General features: G+C 42.5%; 1 protein-coding gene across 1 annotated transcript in view; it reads left to right on the top strand.

Moving 5' to 3' along the window:
- The window catches only part of LOC125939373 (uncharacterized), a 561,003-nt gene extending 554,766 nt beyond the window's left edge, over window positions 1–6,237 (top strand). The window contains exon 2 of the mRNA XM_049654811.1: window positions 6,046–6,237. The gene's annotated coding sequence lies outside the window, so the exon portion shown is untranslated. The remainder of the gene's footprint in view (window positions 1–6,045) is intronic.
- The last annotated feature ends 14,034 nt before the right edge of the window (window positions 6,238–20,271 follow it).

Below are 20,271 nucleotides of genomic sequence, written 5' to 3'. Positions count from 1 at the left end.
CTTTTGAGAAGAGCCGGAAGATAATATGCAGGCTCATGTCAATTTCCTTTCCAGATGAATAGATTTGACAAACATATATTTATAATTCTGAAAAAAATATCCAGATCTATTAAGTAGGAAAAAAACACAAGCTTCTAACAAATTTGAGGATCCACCCCATAGCTCAATAGGAAAAGGACAAATTATAGGAATTAACAATATAGAGACTAAGCAAATCCAAATGACCAATATAAGAAAATATGACCAAATTCTCAAATAGATAAGTATATATTAAAACAGCGATGATAAAACTCTTCATACTCATCAGACTGCAAGCAAACGGAGAATTGAAGGCTACTGCTGATGGGAAAGAAGGAAAAAGGTTACTCATAGATTACTGGAGGAAATGCAAAGAGTTACAGTCTTTCTGGGGGAAAATATGGCAATGACCTCTAAATACTACAAATTCTCAACCTTGCGCTGTCCATCCTTGGAATCTCTCTCATAGAAATCTAACGGGGCACCTGGGTGGCTCAGTCAGTTAAGTGTCTGCCTCTTGATTTGGGCTCAGGTCATGATCTCACGGTTTGTGAATTTAAGTGCTGCATCGGGGCTCCTCGCTGACAGCATGGAGCCTTCTTGGGATTCTCTCTCCCTCTCTCCCTGCCCCTCCCTTGTGTTCTCTCTCTTTCAAAATAAATAAATAAACTCCAAAAAAAAAAAAAAAGAGAGAGAGAAATCTAATTGTATATAAGGACAAATGGAAAATAATGCTTGATGTAGAAATATTTTAATGGTCGGAGATGGAGAAAAATACAGAGTATTTTACAATAGTAAACTCACTAAATAATTAATATAGTCACAGAATGGGAAATATTCATCCATCTAGAATAAGCAATGATGGCTCTAACAAATGGTTTAGAGACGTTTTCCTGAGATATTGCTGAATGAGCAAACAAAATGCAGAAAAATGCACATAACATGGTCATAATTTTGTAAAATAATGATTTAAAACACCCTGAACATGATTTTTTTAAATGTATTGTTGGTATGAGAGTTGACGAGAAAATATGTTTGTTTTTCTCTGGAATAATAGCAAAGGCTACTTCTTAGGTAATTAACATGAATAACCTGGAGATAGAGGACAATAGCCACAGAGAGAAAAGGAGGAAGGGTATGAAGAAAAACTGGAAAAGAAAAGAAAAGAAGATTTTGTGTACATTGAAACATTTTTTGAAATTAATAGCAGTGATTGCTTCTGGACAGAATAGAAGTAAGGATGGGGATGGTCAGGGCAAAATTGTACTACTGCATGCATTTTTTTTTTTTTTTACAATGTTTTTTAACAGGCTGTAACTTATTTATCTTCAACAGGTTGTAATTTAAATGAACGAAATTACAGTTTAAAAGAAAGTAAGCGAGGACTAAAGAAAATATAAATAAAAATAAATATTTATTCTGCAGAATGGATCAAGTGTAGATAAACTGAAATTGTTTCACAAGTCCTGAAACACAGAAATTACCAAGGAATGCCCACATCTCTCGTCCTGAAATGGGGAAGAGTCTGCTGAATTTATTATCCAGACAGATGCCCTGCTGTCCTTTGAAAGGATTATTTCCTCAATAATCCTGTGATTATCTCTATTGCCCTATGAGAGCGAGCCATTATCTCCACAGATATGTAGATAGTGAACCGGGCTTGGAGAGGTTCAAACAGAATGTGTTAGGAAACTGGCTGATTCATAGGGATGTCCTACCCTCGTCCATGTTTGTTTTATTTTTCCTCTGTTACCCAGTCATGAGTCTCCCTTCTTACCACGAGGACTCATTTTCTAGAAATCTACTTATTAGCATAGCTCTCTTCTTCTGCTTGGAAAGAACTTCTGGAACAACTGTATTTGGTTTGTGATTCTCTGACTATCTGAATTCTTTTTTTAATGGAAGATGTATTATTGTACAGTTGATCTGGGGAACAATGCTGGAGGTTAGGGGTGCCGGCATGTGCAGTCAAAAATTCACCCATAACTTTTGACTCCCCTGAAATTTTACTAATAGCCTATAAAATGTGAAATAGTATATGGATAAGGTTTCCTCCCGCTGGAAGCCTTATTGATAACATAAAGAATCCATTAACACGTATTTTATGTTATATATATTATACACTGTATTCTTTTTTTTTTTTTAATGTTTTAAACATTTATTTATTTTTGAGAGACAGAGCATGCGTGGGGGAGGGGCAGAGAGAGAGGGAGACACAGAATCCGAAGCAGGCTCCAGGCCCTGAGCAGTCAGCACGGAACCCGATGGGGAACCCGACGCACAGAACCCGATGCTAGAACTCGGGAACCATGAGATCATGACCTGAGCCAAAGTCAAACACTTAACTGACTGAGCCACCCAGGTGCCCCTTTATTCCATGGAGTATTACACCGAACACGTATTTTTTGTGTTTGTTCCTTCGGTAGCTCTCTGATATTTTACACAAATGATTTGTTGTATTTCTTGTGGCTTTTCTAGCTCTTGACTCCTGAAAACTATTCTGTCTTGCCTGGAATCAGAAATCTTGAATCAGATTTGAGCTGAATTTGTCATAAACAGCACATTTTTTGCTGGTGTGGGTGGCTTCAGGGGAACGTCAGAGGTGGATTTACCATGAAACTGATCATTCGCAATCATATCCATCACTGACACACGGGCACCTTCAAAGACCCTGGGAGGGGGACACCTGGGTGGCTCAGTCAGTTGAGCGTCTGACTTCAGCTCAGGTCATGATCTCAAGGCTTGTGAGTTCAAGCCCCGTGTCGGGCTCTGTGCTGACAGCTCAGAGCCTGGAGCCTGCTTCTGATTCTGTCTCCCTCTCTCTCTTCTCCTCCCCTGTTCACTCTCTCTCTCTCAAAAATGAATAAACAGTAAAAAAAAAAATTTTTTTTTAAAGACCCTGGGAGGGATCCCAGCAATGTGTACACATGAACATACGTTTTTGTAAAATTTCCAAAAAATAATTTATCCATAATTAGTTAAGGCCACACTCTCTTTCCCACTCTCCTAGGGAGAGAAGCTGACCAAAGTAAAGCCATTTTGGTTTTATGCCGATCCTTAACATAAAAGTCAACAGATCATATAAAGAGTCCCCAGGTCTGACTCAGGGAAAAGCTCAAGACCCCACTCCCTCAGGCAGTAAAAGCCACAAAGCCTGGACATTCTTACAACTGCTCTTGTGGGTCATTCCACAACTGTGAGACAATAGAAAAACTAACCGCCCCATTGAAGTGATAAACCGGAGTTAAAGACTAAGCCCCTCCCTATACTTTAGCTAATTGAAGAAATCTTATAAAATTCTTTGTTGGAGGCAAAGGGGGGGGGGGGGTACTCTTCCCCATCTGGGAGGAAAGATCGCTGCTTACTTCTATACTTAATAAATCTTTGTCCCTTTCTCTACGTGGCTTGCTCTTGAATTCTTTCTCGCACAAAACCAAGAACTCTGGGCCGTGCGCCTGAGTGAGGCCTGTCCTCTCGGGGCCTCCACTGGCCTGACATACTCTGCCATAAGTCTCATGTCAGTTGGTAATGATGCAACTGAGGGAATTCCTGTCACCCGGCTGAGAGAGAGTTGTTTTAGGGACATAGCCGTTCCCGTATATAGGAATGGCCTCCTGGTGTAGAGACGGCTTCTGGCCCTGCTGCCTGCCTCACCCGTGTCGTGATGTCCGCGTGGCGCAGGGCAGGATGTGAAGATGCCCGACGATGCCAGAACCCGCGGCGTGTGCGGAGAGGAGCCGTGATCAAGCTGCTCAAGCCTCGGAATACGAGCTCGTGATCACTGGCAGGACCCCAGTTGATGAAAGGTCGTATTTTCAGAGACATAAAAGACTCTCAACAAAAGCTAATAGAACTCAACTCTACCTGGAAAGGTGTTTCGCACTGGTCAAGAAAAACAAGTGAGAAGTCATAGATCTCTGATGTGCATCAACACAGAGTATCTTCCAGTGTCATCATTGAATTTGTTGATTAGAAAACAATTACAGAAGATCTGTCAGGCAAGTTAATTAATGACATCTGAGGGAAAAAAAGCAGAGTGCGTGAATCATTGAAATTGTACTTTCTTCAGATAAAATCTGAGCAGAAATACGAACGGGATCTTGGATTTGTTTTTAATATTCCAATTAACAAAGAGGCGTGAATCAAAGAGCATCTTTGAAAGTGATTTGCATTCTTAATATCTGAAGAAAATATTAACGTCAATGAAGGTAACAGAAAAGTAGTAAAATGTCACTATAATATTTGCATGAAGCATCAATGAGAAAATGATTAATGAAGTGCTATCATGTCATTAACTGTTTCACAAGAAAACTTGCAATCCCTCCCCCCTCCCCAAATCTTACACAACACGTAAAAACGGAAATGACCACAGGTTTTCCCCAAATGTGAAGCAACAGTAAGGATTTACAAGCCTTCTTGATAATGAGTTGTGAAGGCAACAGGAAACTTCTAAACTATTTCTGTTAACTTATAACAAGTAAAATTTGATCAGCCACGCCACACTAAAGCAGAGATTCAATTATCTTTCTATTCTCTCTATAGAAACTTGCAACCTGAAATTACTTTTACGTTAAAAAAATGGAAAATTAACTAAGGAGTTTCCATCCATAAAACAGAGAGCATAGACGTGTATCAGGCAGTTAATTTTAAAATGATATATTATTTTTTAGATTTTGTGATGTCACGGAGGAAAATATTTTCCCCTACCCTCTTATGTTCTTTAATTGAGGGCATATAAATTAAAATAACAAAAGACAGATTAATGGGAGAAAAGGCATACAATTTTTATTAATATTTTAGTGCATAGCAGTTCACAGAAAAGAGGTGAAACTCTAGGAAGCAGCTAGACCCAGGGGCTTATATATTATTTTAACAAAGGAAAGGGAGTTTGGGCTTCAAGGGATAATAAACTGTGGAGATGTGATTAGGAAGTAAATAGAGGAAACTGATGGAAACTAAGGGCTGTTTTAATAAAAAGATTGGTTTATGTAGACTCATCTCAAGGCTCCGTCTGTCCCAGGTGATAAGAGCCCTCCCTCTTCCTGGTATGCAAGAGGGGATACCTTCACCAAGGGAAATTTATGTCCTGATTTTAGGCAGAAGAGGGGAGGGCAGAGGACTCTGTGCATCTGCTGAATCTCATTTGTCTTGAGCTAAAAATAATCCTTGGGCCAAACTGACACATTTTAGAATGGCTTATCCTGACCACCTTCAGTGGTGATAAGGGTGTTTGTCTCCTTTCAGAAATAGGTAATTTGTGTGATTTCTTTTCTAATGCTAAGTACATATTGATTATCATATCTACTTTTTATTTATTATTCTGTATTTATTTTACTAAAGTGAACCTCCAGGATTGTGTAAGCTCCAGGCTTCCCCAAGCCTGGATCGGCTCCTCCATAATACAGACTCGGGACTGGAAGTCAGAGCAGTTTTCCAATTACAGTAGAGGGAAATGATTCTAGAATTTTCTAGTTGCTTTGGCACCAGTTCCCTGTCCCCAGAATCTTTCTGACTCAGGCGAGGCAGGGTGAGGGAGCACAGACAGATCCCTTGCCGGGTCAGTTCTGCATCATGGTTCTGGGAGTTGTTTCTGGAAGCTCAACATAAAGCACGCTCATGAGCTTGTGAAATTCCCGGTACTTCCCGAGAACTCCTTTATTTAAGCGAACCAAGAGGAATTATTTTGTTAGCAATTGGGAAGCCTTCTAGATATGGGAACTGGTACCAGTAATGAAGTTTTGGGGTGATGGCGGGGTGGTCCAGAGCTGACGGACAAGAAAGAATTCTTGAAGACATCTTTGGTGCAAAAAGATGATTTTATTAAAACACGGAGACAGGACCCGCGGGCAGGAAGAGCTGCATGGGGTAGTTCATTATATATCCTCAGGTTGGGAGGGGGTCAGGGATTGAGTAAGTCTCTAAAGAATTTTGGAAGCAAGGTTTTTCCGGGACCTTGAGGGGCTAGCTGTTGCTACAGAAACACCATTTATCACCGTTTAGTAAAACCTCAGTCGTGAGACCCTTCAGATATGTATCAGGGGCCATAAGCTTAGAGTATGATTGCCAGGATATACTTGGGGCAGTTGAGATCAAGGAAGCTTCCAAAGGAATTTTTATATGTTAAAGTAGACTTACAGGATCCTGGGGGTTGGGATAATGTTAAGCTAAGGCTCTCTTTTGTCCCCGACAAAGTGCCATCATCGAGGCAGCTGAGCTCCTAGAGGGAGTTTTCTCTGCCGGTTTCAAGGACTTGTCCATGGCTGTAGTCAGTAAGGGAAGTTAATTTTTCATTTGCCTTAGTTTCCCACATCACCGTGGCCAGCACTTAAACCTCTTTCATTATTGGGCGGCCAGGAGTGTCTGAGGAATATCACACATGTCCCACCTGGGTGGGAGGTGGGGGGGGGGAGCGGTGCTGTAACCTGTACTTTGCCCTCAGCTTGCCCCAGCTCTCCCATCATTAAATTACCTCCTGTGGTATCTGGAATGACGCTTTGCATTCAAGGCTTGTCGCTATAGATCTCCAGGGCCGGCACAAGGGCACGAAGCCTGGAGTTGGGGAAAGCTGCTTGAAGTGTGTGGGAGAGCTTGAAGAAATAATACTACAAACTCGAGCCTTCAAATTATCAGCTCAAATCAGGATCAGAGGACCAGGATTTTTTTTTTTTTTTTTTTAATAAAAGATTGTCCTCAGCCAGTCTTTTATTTCTTGTCATTGTCGGGCTAAATATAAAAAAATAAGTTGCAGAGAATGATCCTGTGGGTTTCTGAATCAAATTCTAAATCAGATTCATAGCCCTGTGATATATTGTACTATAAGAAATGGATATTTAATCTTAGTCCCTGGTTCCTGGCATAAAAACTCCTAAAACCCTAGGAATTTCCTGAGTGAAGGGAATGAAGAGTCTTTTGTTATTCATAATAAACTCCTTTCCATCACCTCCGGGTTTATTATGCTAACGTGGGGACTCTGGGTGGGGCCCAGGAGCTTCCAGAAGGGTGCTGGTTGCCGGAGGAAGCGGCCACAGCATTAGGGGGTCGGAAGTCTCAGCTGCATGTCCTGACTGCCTGGAGAGATTGAGCTGGCCACCAGCGGCTCGTGATCTAGTCAACCACGCCTAAATGACCGAGGTTTGGAGATCTTCTGGGTTGGGGAGGACACGGACCAGCAGGCAGGAGGCACACCCAGGGACCTCGCCCTCTGGATTTCTTCCACTTGGCTGTTCCTGGGCTGTGTCTTTTACGCTAAGCCAGTAATAGTAGCTTAGCTGCTTTTCTGAGTTCTGTGAGCCATTCTAGCAAATGATCAAACCTGAGGAGGGGGTTGTGGGGGCCCCTGAATTGATAGTCGGTCCTCGTCCTGTCGGAGTTGAAGCGGAAACCCCTGTGCACTCGCTGTCAGAAGCGACCAGAGTAAATGATGAAACGTTGGACGTTATTTGGAAAGTATGGGACCCCAGGGGTTGGAACAGGGACCTTTGGTGGTTTTAGACGATCCTGTGTATCTAAACCCTTAACGTCCGCGGGGATTTCCAAGACAGAGCGAGCCTCTCCTTTTCTCTAGTGAAGCGGTCGCTGAGCGGATCTTGACCAAAGCAGTTCCTTCGCAAGAGGACAATTCTCGTCAGTCCCTACTCTTAAGCGGAGCATCCGATCCCCGTGTGCCCTGGGGACGCAATTATAAGTGAAACCTTGGAGGGAACTGCTTTCACACCACAAGAACTGCAGGCATTGGCTTTAGTCCTTGTCACCAGAAACTCGGTGAATATGTGTGGGAATGGTTTCTGGGGGTGACACCAGGGAGGGAGAATGTGTTACATTGAGATGGTTTTATCAACCTGGAATTACCAACAGATTTGGAATTAATGTCTGAGTTTGAACAGCTGCTAATGTTTTCATGTTTGGCTCTTTTACAATTTGGGCTAAATGATGGGCTGCAGTGAGTGCAGTTGATTTGCCAGAAGTTCATTAGAATATAAATGGATTTATCTTGTGCAGCTGGATCACTCACGTCCTGAACGTGAGATGGCCCAGAGGACGTTATGTTTATCACGGAATTAACAGTTGGCATGGAGAAGAACACGGGTGAGGGTGCCAGCATCCTGAAAAAGTGTCCTGTAAGACCACAGATCCTTACTGTTAACATTTTGCCTATATTTCTCCAGTGGCGCCTCCAGCCATTTATCTGAGTAATTGTGTACTTGGGAAAGGAATTCCTCTCTTCTGGGATTATTGAACTTTAGCTCTGAGCTGATCTTTCCCCTCCTGGAGACTCTGACTACTTAGTCAACCATTCAGTGTTGAGATTTGCAGCAGTTAAAGGACATTTACTGTTTTCATTCAGGCTTACCTTATGGAGGTCCAGAGGACCCACAAATCCAATTTGTAGTCATTTTCCCTGATTCTGGGTGTATGGACCACACCCATACTCAACAACTGAGCAAACTCCACGTTGATTCTTTGACCCGCAGAGCAATTGGCATTATGACTGGAGGGCAAAGCGGAAGTTCTGAAAATGGTTGATTCCTGAAAATAATAGTTACCCCAAATCTGTACCACTTCCTGGGAGGACTGCAGAGAATAATACTTCCACGAAACACCTGAAGGGCTCAGTTGGTTAAGCGTCCGACTCGGTTTCGGCTCAAGTGACGATCTCGTGGTTCATATGTTCAAGCCCCACATCGGGCTCTGTGCTGACAGTGTGGAGTCTGCTTGGGATTCTCTCTCTCTCTCTCTCTCTCTCTCTCTCTCTCCCTCTCCCTCTCCCTCTCCCTCTTCCTCCCCCCATTCATATTGTCTCTTTCAAAATAAATAAATAAACTTAAAAAAAAAAAGACTTGGAAGATTGTCTTCGATCCTACTTAATATTTTTGGTTTGGCCTGTGCATAGACAGATGAACCCAGTGAATGAAATGGATTATTGTACACTTCATCAAGTGACCATTTTAATTTCAATTGGTCTTGAAGTTGTGGCCTTTTTACTGTGAGCACGAATCCAGCTTCTGGTTCCTGGCGTGTACCTACTGCCAATAACAGTTATTGCCATGAGCCAATAACACCAAGGGGGGGAGCACAATGTACCTTCATCGGTTTCCCCAGGCAGCTCCCAAGCTCCAGGTCACAACTATAGGACCCTTGCTTGTCTTACCATCTGACAGGATTTCATGGCATTTCCCCAACATTTAGTGATGTCGAAGATATTTTCATGAGATGTCAGGTATATTTTCTACTCATTTACTCATTTTCAAATTGTTTCTATAGTTGAATTTTTTTTTTTTTTTTTTGAGAGTGAGAGAGACAAGGCGAGAGCAAGGGAGGGAGGGGCAGAGAGAGAGAGAAGCAGGGGAGGGGTTAGGGAGGGGCAGAGAGAGACAGAGGGAGACACCAAATCCAAAGCAGCCTCCAGACTCTGAGCTGTCAGCCCAGAGCCCGAGGCTCGAACTCACAAACCGCGAGATCATGACCTGAGCCAAAGTCCGACACTTAACCAACTGAGCCACCCAGGTTCCCCTCTATAGTTGGGTTTTAACTGTTGTTTATATATTCTAGTTGTGAATCTTTTGTCGGATATATGGCTTGCAAATAACAGGGACTTTCACAAAGCAGATGTTTCCAATTTTGATGAAGTCCAATTTATTGATTTTTTTTCTTTTATGAATCATGCTTTCGGTTGCATGTCTAAGAAAATAAAACTTTATGCAGTTTTTTTCAGATTCTGTGTCTCCCTCTCTCTCTGCCCCTCCCCCATTCATGCTCTGTCTCTCTCTGTCTCAAAAATAAATAAATGTTAAAAAAAAATTAAAAAAAAAACTTTATGCAGTTTTATTTTTTGGTTTATCTTTCTTAGAGTTTCTGAAATTTTTGAATATGTTAATGTTTGTTATTGGAAATATAAACAATCATCTTTTCGTATTTTGCTTCTGCCTCATTCTTTTTCACTTCTTTTCATGCCTAATTAATAATTTGTATTTGAAACCATTTGTGTATGACCCGTATGTGGTTATGTTCATAATTTGTTTTCACTTTTTTCTTGGTGTTACAGTTGTTGTTGGGTGTCTTCTGTTTCTAGTCACTGCTTCTACGTTACGATGTTAAACTCAGGCTGAATTTTTTCAGTTATTTTACTTTTCATTTCTAGAATGTACATTCTATTTTTTGCATTTCAAGTCTCTAGTGAAACTCACAGGATTGTGTGAGTGTGTGTGTGTGTGTGGGTCCATATTCAACAAACTAATCACAGTTGTGTTAAAATACTCATCTACTGACTTCATGATCTGGGTTATCTAGAGATCTCTTTCTATGGCCTTTTTTTTTTTTTTAAATCTTGATTACTGATTATATGGTCTTGCCTCATTTCATGTCTAATAATTTTTATTGCATACTCGACTTTGTGTAAATGCACAATAAAGGCATTAGATGATGTGATTTCCCACCAAAGGGGTTTCCCATGATGTCCTTTAAGTAGGTCGGGTGAAGGGTTTTTTTTCTCCCACTTTACCATCTTCTTCCCCTGCTACCTTGTCCCCTTACGTACAACCTCAACAAGCGTCTCATGTCTTTCATTTTGCCAAATTCCTCTAAGTTTTCCCTTCTCCTCACTCTATTGTATCCTCTTAACCAAGAAGTTACTCCCTAATCATCTGCCTCTTTAGGTTTTCTTTAAAATAACTAAAATCCAATGTAGAATATAGTAAGTGCAGTACAAGCATAATAGAATCGTGAATAAAGAGCTTCCGGAACTTATAGCTTCTGGCTGTAAGAGAATAGCCAGAAAACCAAAGAGCCAGGAGAGTATTTTCTAGGAAGCATATTTCGACTAGCCTTGATGATTTCGGTATTACATTTAATAGAATGAACTCTCCCATCTGAGAGAACATCAAAGGCAAGGAGAGATATAGTGAGAAATCACCATTATCCAAGATCGACTTTGTGTCAGGGACAAGGCTAGATAGTATTTCTTACCTCCTGCAACCTTCATGGAAACCCTCGAGAGTAATTTTTCTCCTTTGTGATGGTGAATGAGATTTCTAGTTTTCAAGCCTGCGACGATTGTTTCCTAGCTGGAGCCGGAGCCATTTTGTCTTGAAAGGCTATCCTCCTTCCCCTTCATTCCAAGTTATTTTCCAGGGATGACTCAGTTTGTCGTTGCTTAAGGGAAATGGTGAGTAACTTGATGCATTTCAAGTGTAAACTCAACAGAAGCTCTTGTGGGGAGAGCTGGAAACGGAGGCTGGTCCAGAACCAACATTAACTCTGAGGAATAAATGTGTATTTCCGTGGGCGATCAGGGTCCCTTCAGGACTTTAAGTCCCTATATTTCAGAAGGGCTCCTTTTGTAGCAAAGCGAAAGATAATTTTAAGCAGCGAGACTCTAGAGAGTCACTAACTAGTGAACAAACCAAGTAAGAGCTAATGATATACTGGCGAGGGCCAGAGAAGCGAAAAGGGAAAAGAAGAGGTAGGTGTGAAAGAGAGATGTTATGGGTAGTCTTAAAAACTGAATGGATATGAGCATTCAGGGAGAGAGATGGCTCAGGAAAACTGTCATAGTTTAAAACTTGGTGATTGGACAAATCTCAATGAGGTAAAAATCAAGAAAAGCAGGCTTGGGAAATACGGTTCAAAGAAATGGTGGACACTTGACGTGAAATTTTATGAACGCCTGTGATAACAGTTTTATAAATAATCTGCTTACTTCCACAAAAGCTGCAGGGCTAATAGATTAAGTTCCAATAAAAGAGGTTTGTGTAAAGGTAATTGCCTTTGATGGAAGTGACTGACGTAGACTTACAGGCTTCATTCGGTGGCGTCCCATCGCAACATATTACGTCAAATGGTAATACGCTGGGAAGCATCTCCGGTAGCCATTTATAGAACCTTGGATTGTATTCTTTTATTTCACAGAAAAGGGCTTTCCTTAACTATAACATTTCCAACAGATACAAATTTAGATGTATTTGTCATGGTGAAGGGTAGTGAAGAGCCAAGTGTGAGGAAAAGGGGTAAAAGTGACGAGGCCAAAAAAAATTTAAACGTTGCATCTAAAATTTCCTCCTTGGCTCACAATGTCACGTCCCCCGTGGAGTTAGGTACCCTATGAGGCCCTCATCTCCTCCGTTTCTCAGAGGGACTCATTATCTCGGGTAGGAAATTCTGGACAGCATCAAAGTCTCCAGATACTTCTCCCTCACTTCCACGAGAAAATCTTTGGCTGAGATAGTTCAAACTAATAACTCGATCTAGAGATAAGAAGCAACTGTCAGGAGGCAACTTGTCTCACGGTGCCAAGAACTTGGCTCAAATACAAATCTAATACTGATCAGGTTTGATTGCTCATCTATGTATTTCAATATTTGTTGACAAAAAAAGCATTGTATGCCGTTTGTTTGTAAGTTAACAGAGATAATAATGTTATCATTATATCTACCTAATATATTCCATCTCTACCAATATAAGTAGTGGTATTAAGATTATACTATAAGACTTTAATAATGTTTATATTTATTTTATTAAAAAATTTTTTTTAATGTTTATTTTTGGGACAGAGAGAGACAAGGCTTGAGTGGGGGAGGGACAGACAGAGGGAGACACGGAATCGGAAGCAGGCTCCAGGCCCTGGGCCGTCAGCACAGAGCCCGATGTGGGACTCAAACTCGGGAACTGCGAGATCATGACCTGAGCTGAAGTCCGACGCTTAACTGACTGAGCCCCTCAGGCGCCCCTCTCTTTGACTTCAAAACCAGTAGCAGCAGGGGTGCACAGGGTTCCATTGTGATAGAAGACTCACAGGACCCAACATAACAGTGCTTGGGAACCTAAGGTTATTTTAAGAAAAGGATATAAAATAACAACAGCGTTGAAGGAAAGGCTGCTTCACAGTTAGAAGTTTGGAGAAGCCAGGCATGAACACCAACTCTCTTTTCGCTGTAGAAACCGTATGGATGTGCTTTCTGTGTCAGACCAAAAGGCCTGATATGCGCACGGAACACTCTAGAACAGGGACTACAAAAGGGAGTCTCCCGTGGGGCTTCTTAGACCCTGCTGGTCACGCACACAGACTCTTGCTGCGAATCAGACCTAACAGAGCCCTCCTGGGGTTTCCCTGAGACTCATCAGTGTCACGCTTATCGGTGACCAACGCCGACAGGCCGGTGCAAACCTTCCTGCAGCTCCTCCTACAACAGTCACACAGCGACAGTCCTCACCCGCCCACGTCCTGTCCCGGCCGGGGTCGGCGCGTTCAGTTCGTCCCTTATTTCCGTGAAACAGTTCAAGCCAATTCTGGATAGGCCGAAGTCACCCTCACAACATCCCAAACCCCCTGTCATTCGGCTGTCGCCTTCTGTAGGAGTGGAGGAAAGATCAGCTGACATACCCGAGAGATCTTGAGCAGATGCTTCGTGCTGGTCGCCAGAATCACGGGATAAGCAATTCCCAGCAGAAAGATTTACACACCCCTCCTCACGTGGTAAAGACGTTCCTAAGCTCCTTCTAGTTAATCCTCTCCTATCATCCCAATGGCCCACGTCCGGTAACAAGCAGTCAGCACTGGTCATTGCCGATGTCCTGGATGGCTGGTTCCCACACGCTTCCCCCCGCCCTGCCCTGGGCCGTGGTGGCACATGCGGCCGTAGCCTACCCAGCGCTCACATCGTCCCCATCTGGGACAAGGAATACACACATTCTCACACGTTTGCTGCCCCGCGGGGGTCCCTTTCCCTCCAATCTGGTACACGTAGGTCAGAGATAAAAGTTAGCTCTGAGGCCGTATGCATTCCACGGAGACCAGGGCCAAGTGTCCCAGAGTAGGGACCTCTTGAAGGAATGGGATCCCGTCCCCACCTTGGGCTCCGCCTCTCTGTAGTTTCTTCACTTGTGAAATGTGGGCGATGACATTCCCAAAGGGCTATTTGGATTTCAAATGAGGTAAGACTCGCATTGAGAACAGTTCCTGGCGTGTAGTAAGCAGTAAGCGTTTGTTGTCTTGTCACCTATACGATACAGGAAAGAAAGCCCATTGGGAGTGTCAGCCTGAAACAAGCTGATACAAAACTCATATGGAAAAACAAAAATGCAAGAAAAGCTAGGAAGATGCTGGAAAATAAAAACGATGAAGGGCCACTGGACTCCTGGACATTGATACCATAAAGCTCTAGAATTAAAACTACGCGGTATTAGCGTGTGACTAGACCCTCGGGTAGAATAGAAAGTTTGGATTTAGACCCAAACGTCCGTGGTAGTTTAGTGTGTGGCAAAGATGGAATCTTAAGTTACTGAGAAAAGATGGATTTTTTTTTTTTTTTTTTTTTTAATGTGGTGAAAGCTGATCTCTGGGAAATGTGTCTTTTCTTTCTGAATAAGGACCAGGTAGGTAGCACGTCGCAGGGTCCACCACAGGCCACTTTCCTGCTGCTTGGATGCTCCTCATGGAGGTTCTTGGAAGAGCTCGTCTGGGATTGCACAGGGGTCTCTTTTCCCGGGGAAAACTTAGGAGGGTGAGGTGAACTCCAGCTTCCGCCACTGGGCCGGTTTGGAGGCCACAACGAACACCCACTGGGTCCCTCCATCATCCGTTCCAGACCTCCCTCACCTTCAGCCGGCCTGGGGGCTCAGATCTTGATTCCTGAGGGCACTCAGCCTCTGGTCACCTCGCCCCTTTAGAGCTGGGCTTGCCACATGGGTCCGTTTGCTGTCGCAACTGAGCAAGGATTTTCCTGGAGGAGTCCGAGTGGATAACCCAGGTGCCAGAAATATCACCTCCAGGCCCTATTGTTCAACCTTAGCTCCCCTCCCCCAGGGGATTGGGGTAAGTTTCCCCTGCCGAGGTGGTGACTCCGCATCCTACCTGCTGGTTTTTTAGGTCAAGAAGCCCGAGAAGTTGGATTCTAGCTGTGTTCTCTGGTGGAAGTTTTCTTCTTTGGGGAACCAGGAGCTCCGAACCCACAAACCCCAGGATTGTGGCATTGAGGAGCACAAGTTCCTCAAGTGGATCATAGAGAGTCGTGGAAAGTGTAGCCCTTCCTGCCTCCATGTTTTGGAATAGAATACTGTTTCTAAGTCCATTAAACTCCGTAAGGTTCTCAATCTCATGCCACCTCCAAATTTTTCTCTGCATTTGTATCTAGCCTGCATTCTTGAATCTCTACTCTTTGGAGGACTAGCTAGACCCTGCCCTTAACCCTAATACACCCAACGTCCTGAGAGAAGATGCCAGGATTGATTACATGAATGAACATACCTAGGGGCAGCTGGGTGGCTGAATTGGTTAAGCGTCCAACTCTTGGTTTTGGCTCAGGTCATGATCTCTCCGTTCGTGGGTTCAAGCCCCACATTGGGTTCTGTCCTGGTGGCACGGAGCCTGCTTGGGATTCTGTCTCCCTCTCTCTCTGTCCCTCTCAAAAATAAATAAATAAACATTAAAAAAAAGAAGAAGAAAAAAGAAAACACCTAGACCCTTCCAGAGCCACACCAACAGTAACTCAGTAATTAATATTTGCTGGGTCATAATGTTAGCTCATGGAGCCCATCTAGCGCAAAGGCATTTCAAGTTTAGTCTGAGCCTTTTACATGCTGAACCTGACGACGTCCCAAGACTTTCCATCTTAAACAAGGAACTATAAACTAAAAAAGAGGTTTGGATTCCCTACTACGATTTGTACTTTAGTCCCTGCCGTCCGCGTGCATGTTCTCAGCCCCATGAATTCGAACCCAAGCCCACGCACTCTGTGGCACTATTCCAGAACCTTCAGGTTTTTCTCTCATGCTGCTCTTCAGATTCCATAGTCACCTGGCAATGAGCTTAGAGCTTATGACCTCTAAGTTCGAAATTGCCTCTGTCCCATGCTTGGTGCTTCCGAAGGTCCTGTTGAAGGTTTGCTATTCTTGGTGCTTGGATCCTCCTAACAAAGTAGGCTCTTCCTGGGATCAGCACTCAGGGATCCAACCCACATGCCTCTCTCCCAAATATCCCTGTGCCCATGCCTGCTCCCATCCAGACAGAGTAATTGGTTAGCCGGTCAGAAATGAATATTATAGCGTTCCAGGAGCTCTTCCCTTACAAAGAGAGAGGGAGAGGGAGAGGGAGAGGAGAGAGGAGAGAGGAGAGAGGAGAGAGAAACTATGCCATTAAGCAGCCCTCTGAGAAACAGAGGTGAGAAAAGGTGGGGAGAGACACTGGCACTAGCTAAGAAGAGAAATGAAATGTAAATGAACCAGAGCGTATATTTCGTAGTTTATGTCTCCTTTCCTAACAGATATATCGGTGACTTTGGGGAAATCTGTTTAACTTCTCTGAGCCTGTTTCCACATCAACACACTAAGTTAAAAGTGGACCTGTTCTAGAGGGTTTTGGGGAGGACAGTGAGCCCGATCAGGTACTATTCCCACTATTAGTAAAGTCTGCAGGTTCTTATTTCCAGGTCGTTGGTAACTAGGCATTATTTCCTAATTTTTCACTTGAAGGACTATTGACATTTTTGAGATTATTAACCTTGGTCTATCCTATAAACTAAAGATTTGGTTATTCATATTTTCTTACTGGTTTAGCCTTTCATTTTCTTTAAAACACTATTTTATTTATTTATATTACTTAACTAGTGTAAGGTCTTGTGGGAAAAAAAGGAAATCCTACATTACAAGCATCATTTTTCCCCAAATGATCCCACCCTCACGCCTGTTCTTACTTTCAGAGGTAATGCTATTAGTTTGGGTGGTTAAAAATATTATGCATTAGTTTTGGAGGATTAAGTCTTAGTTTTTTTTTCCTTTTCTATTTTTACCTGATGCCCCTTCCACATAAAGAAGGAATTCTCACTCTCAGGTAATCCCATACCGGTATATGATACATAAATTTATATTTAGAGCATTTTAGTCATGGGTTTATATAGTTAAGAGCACGTTAGCTATTCTTTCTTGTATCTTGAGCTCCTCACTCAGAAGCGTCGGAGGCAAATACTTCTAGTGCAGATTAATTATTAGTCAATTTTCTGTTGAGGGACTAAAATTTTCTCCATCTTTGGTGACTACAAACATTGCAACAATACAAGTTCTTGTTCCTATGCCTTTATAAACTGACAATTTTATTTCATTGGGTCAATTTCCATGAATAATATTGCTAGGCTGATAAATATATGTGTATTTTCAAAATTAACTGTCTTATTTATTTCTAAAAATCTAATAGTGCTTTACATTTCTACCCATAATTTGTGAGAGTAGCCTTTTCCCTTCAGCAAGATTAGGAACATGAGTTACTTCTGGCTATACTTTTTTTTTTTTTTTTGGTCAATCCGGTAAGTGACTTATTATCACTTCAACATATTTTTCTCATTGTTTGGGAATTTAAAATCTTCTCATATAGATTTGCTACTCTGAGTTGTACATTCAAATTATTTGGTGTTTTTTATACTGTGTTACTTGTATGTTTTCATGGTCTTTGTAAAAATTTTTATATTATAAATACTAAACTTTTCAGAATTATGAATATGTTTTAATAATGTGTCTACTCATGAAAAATTGATATGGAACTACCTAGAAGAACATACAAAAATAAATCCTGGATAGAAGAAACTATAGGAAAATAGAAATCGTTTTTTAACCTTGCAAAAACAATTCTAGAAAACCATATTAAAGAAAGGGAAAGTTTCTTCACTAAGCCCAGAAATGTAAAAGTCTGTGAAAGAAATATTTGGGTATATGATAAATAAAACTGCTTTATGTAAATCAAGGTAATACAATATTTCTGTGGTAAATTAAGTAGAAGTCTGTTTATTGTCTAGAAATTGATCTCAGAATTTCACAACAAATGGACATTTTCTTTCCCATGTGGCTTCATAGAACTCCATAGTTTACAAAAGGAAATTAACTCCCAGTTTGAGGGCACAAAACTCAAGCCTTATTTGATGAGTTCTTTTAGTCCCTATTGTCATTCCCTTTTGTCTTAGAAAAAGCTGAGGAGACAGTCTCTGGAGAGGGGGTAATGGTGGAGCAAACCTAAGCTAAACTCGGAATTGGCTTCATAGACATCTCCCTCTGTGCCCATTGGCTATCCTGGTCAATTACCATTAAACACAGAACAGTGTTACCTTCCCTTATAAACCAGAACACGCGCCAACATGCCTTTGAAAAAAAACCTCTCTGTCCTCATTAATGTTGCAAATGTGGTGAGGAGAATACTGAAAACGGCAGTTAATGCCTTAATACTTTGCATTGTGGGGGCACCTGGATGGCTCAGGTGGTCGAGCGTCCAACTCTTGATTTCAGATCAAGTCATGAACCCGGGGTTTTGGGATCGAGCCCTGCCTCCGGCCCCGTGCTGAGTGTGGAATCTTAAGATTCTCTCTCTCCACCCCTTTCCCCTGCTCGTGCTCTGTCTCTCTCTCTAAAAAAACAAAACAAACAAACAAAAAAACAAAACCCAAAAAAAACTTTAACCGTGAAGCCAGAAAAAGACATTCTGGGTGTCCGCAAGATTTCATTCCTATTCTTGTATTTTCTAGTGAATCCTGAAATCCTGAATGGAGATCTCCTCATTTGCCACCGGCAAAGGGGAGTAAGGACTCAAAGAACTTCATCGCATCCACTTTACAACTGAAGAGCTCACGAAGAGTGAATCGGCGTGCTTCTACTCGGTCGTACCGGAAAGCTTCTCACACAAGCGCACACCCGCATCATCCTCTCTCTAGTGCTTCAAACAGAGGTAAATTATTCTACAAAACATGCTGAAATTCGGGTGTTCTGAGAACTCACCTTATGGATTGGTCATCATCATATTGCAAAAATCTGACGGAGGCTCAATGCCTTCATTCCATTTATTTGTTCATAGTGTTCCGTTGCATATATTTGTTATCTCTACCAAAAATCAAAACTTTGGAGCAGAGCAGTCCTGGGTTCTAATTTTCAGTCTGCTATGTACTAGCTTTGGCAAAGAACCCCTCTGAGACTTGCAGTTCGGGTTTTTCCCTGAGTCGATCTTTCATGAAATAAGGGGGGAAAGGGGAGGGCAAATTTTCCTCTCCAGTCTAAGCCAAAGTGCAGTGTTGTGTCAATAGATTACTTCTGTTACTTATCCGTAACATTCACGGAGACGTGACTGGTTGAGAAACCTGGGAACCAAGTTTACCTTGTATGGAAAACAGAAAATCCCGGTGTTACAGACTGAATCGCTTTCCCAAACCACCGAGTGTGTGGCCCAGCTGTGCAGTGACTTTGCGGCCTGACCAGAGCTATAACTCTTGCCACCTTTCCTAGTTCAATGCTCTTTCCGTAGTCAAAGCTTAAAAAGAGGTTTCCAAGACTTTGTTGGGCCTCTTCATTCCGAATCCCTGAATGTCAGTCACAGAGGGAGAAAATCCAGTATGTAGCTGGGCATGTAACGTCAGCCACTTCACAGGCAAGCAGGTGGTAGGAACTCATAGTATCTCGACAAAATAAATGGAAATATCCTGAATTACATATAGATAAAGACTCAACAATCCAAACAGCTCCTTTCAACTGCTACTTTCAAAAAAGCCTCATTTTTTCCTTACCTGTGGTTGATTTCTCGTGTCTCACATTGTTAAAATATGTTCCTATGTTGGGGCGCCTGGGTGGCTCCGTCGGTTGAGCGTCAGAGTCTTGGTTTCCGCTGAGGTCACAATCTCATGGTTCGTGGGTTCGAGCCCCTGTCAGGCTCTAACTGCAGCTCTTGCTTGGGATTTCTCTCTCCTTCTCTCTCTGTCTCTTCCTGGCTTGCTCTCTCTCTCTCAAAATAAATAAATGTTAAAAAATATATGTGTCCCTGCGTTGACCAAGGGAACACTTGTTACTCAAAATGGGAGTCATGTCCTCTGAAGATGGCAGGAGAAGAACCCCACCCAGGAGCAGAGAAGCGGATTGTGCGGTTTTGGGAGGCCTCAGCCACGAGTAGGAATCACCTGCGCAGTGAGGTAAAGAGCCCCCGGCCAGGATTTCAGTGACACAGGTGACGACTCCCTAGTTTGCTTCCATTGTTAACAAATCCTTCCAACCTAATGTTAGTGATGAGAGTAATGGTTCAAATTACTGAACTTTTAGTACAAAATGATATTTCAACTTTTTAATAGAAAGGTCTCTTTTTTAGAGTGGATATATTTTGAGGTTACGGGCAGTTTGAAAGATGGGTGAAACTTTGTCCCCACAATGACCAAAGGGCGAGAAGTTAGTTGGGCCCCCCCTCTGCTATGATCCTCAGCGATGGCTTCTTGGAGAGGCCATCTCCTGGCTGAGTTCCAGGAGAGG

The sequence above is a fragment of the Panthera uncia genome, assembly GCF_023721935.1.
Source record: "Panthera uncia isolate 11264 chromosome B2 unlocalized genomic scaffold, Puncia_PCG_1.0 HiC_scaffold_25, whole genome shotgun sequence".
Classification (NCBI taxonomy): domain Eukaryota; kingdom Metazoa; phylum Chordata; class Mammalia; order Carnivora; family Felidae; genus Panthera; species Panthera uncia.
The sequence above is the reverse complement of the archived record's forward strand: the minus strand, read 5'-3'. Positions and strand labels throughout refer to the sequence as shown.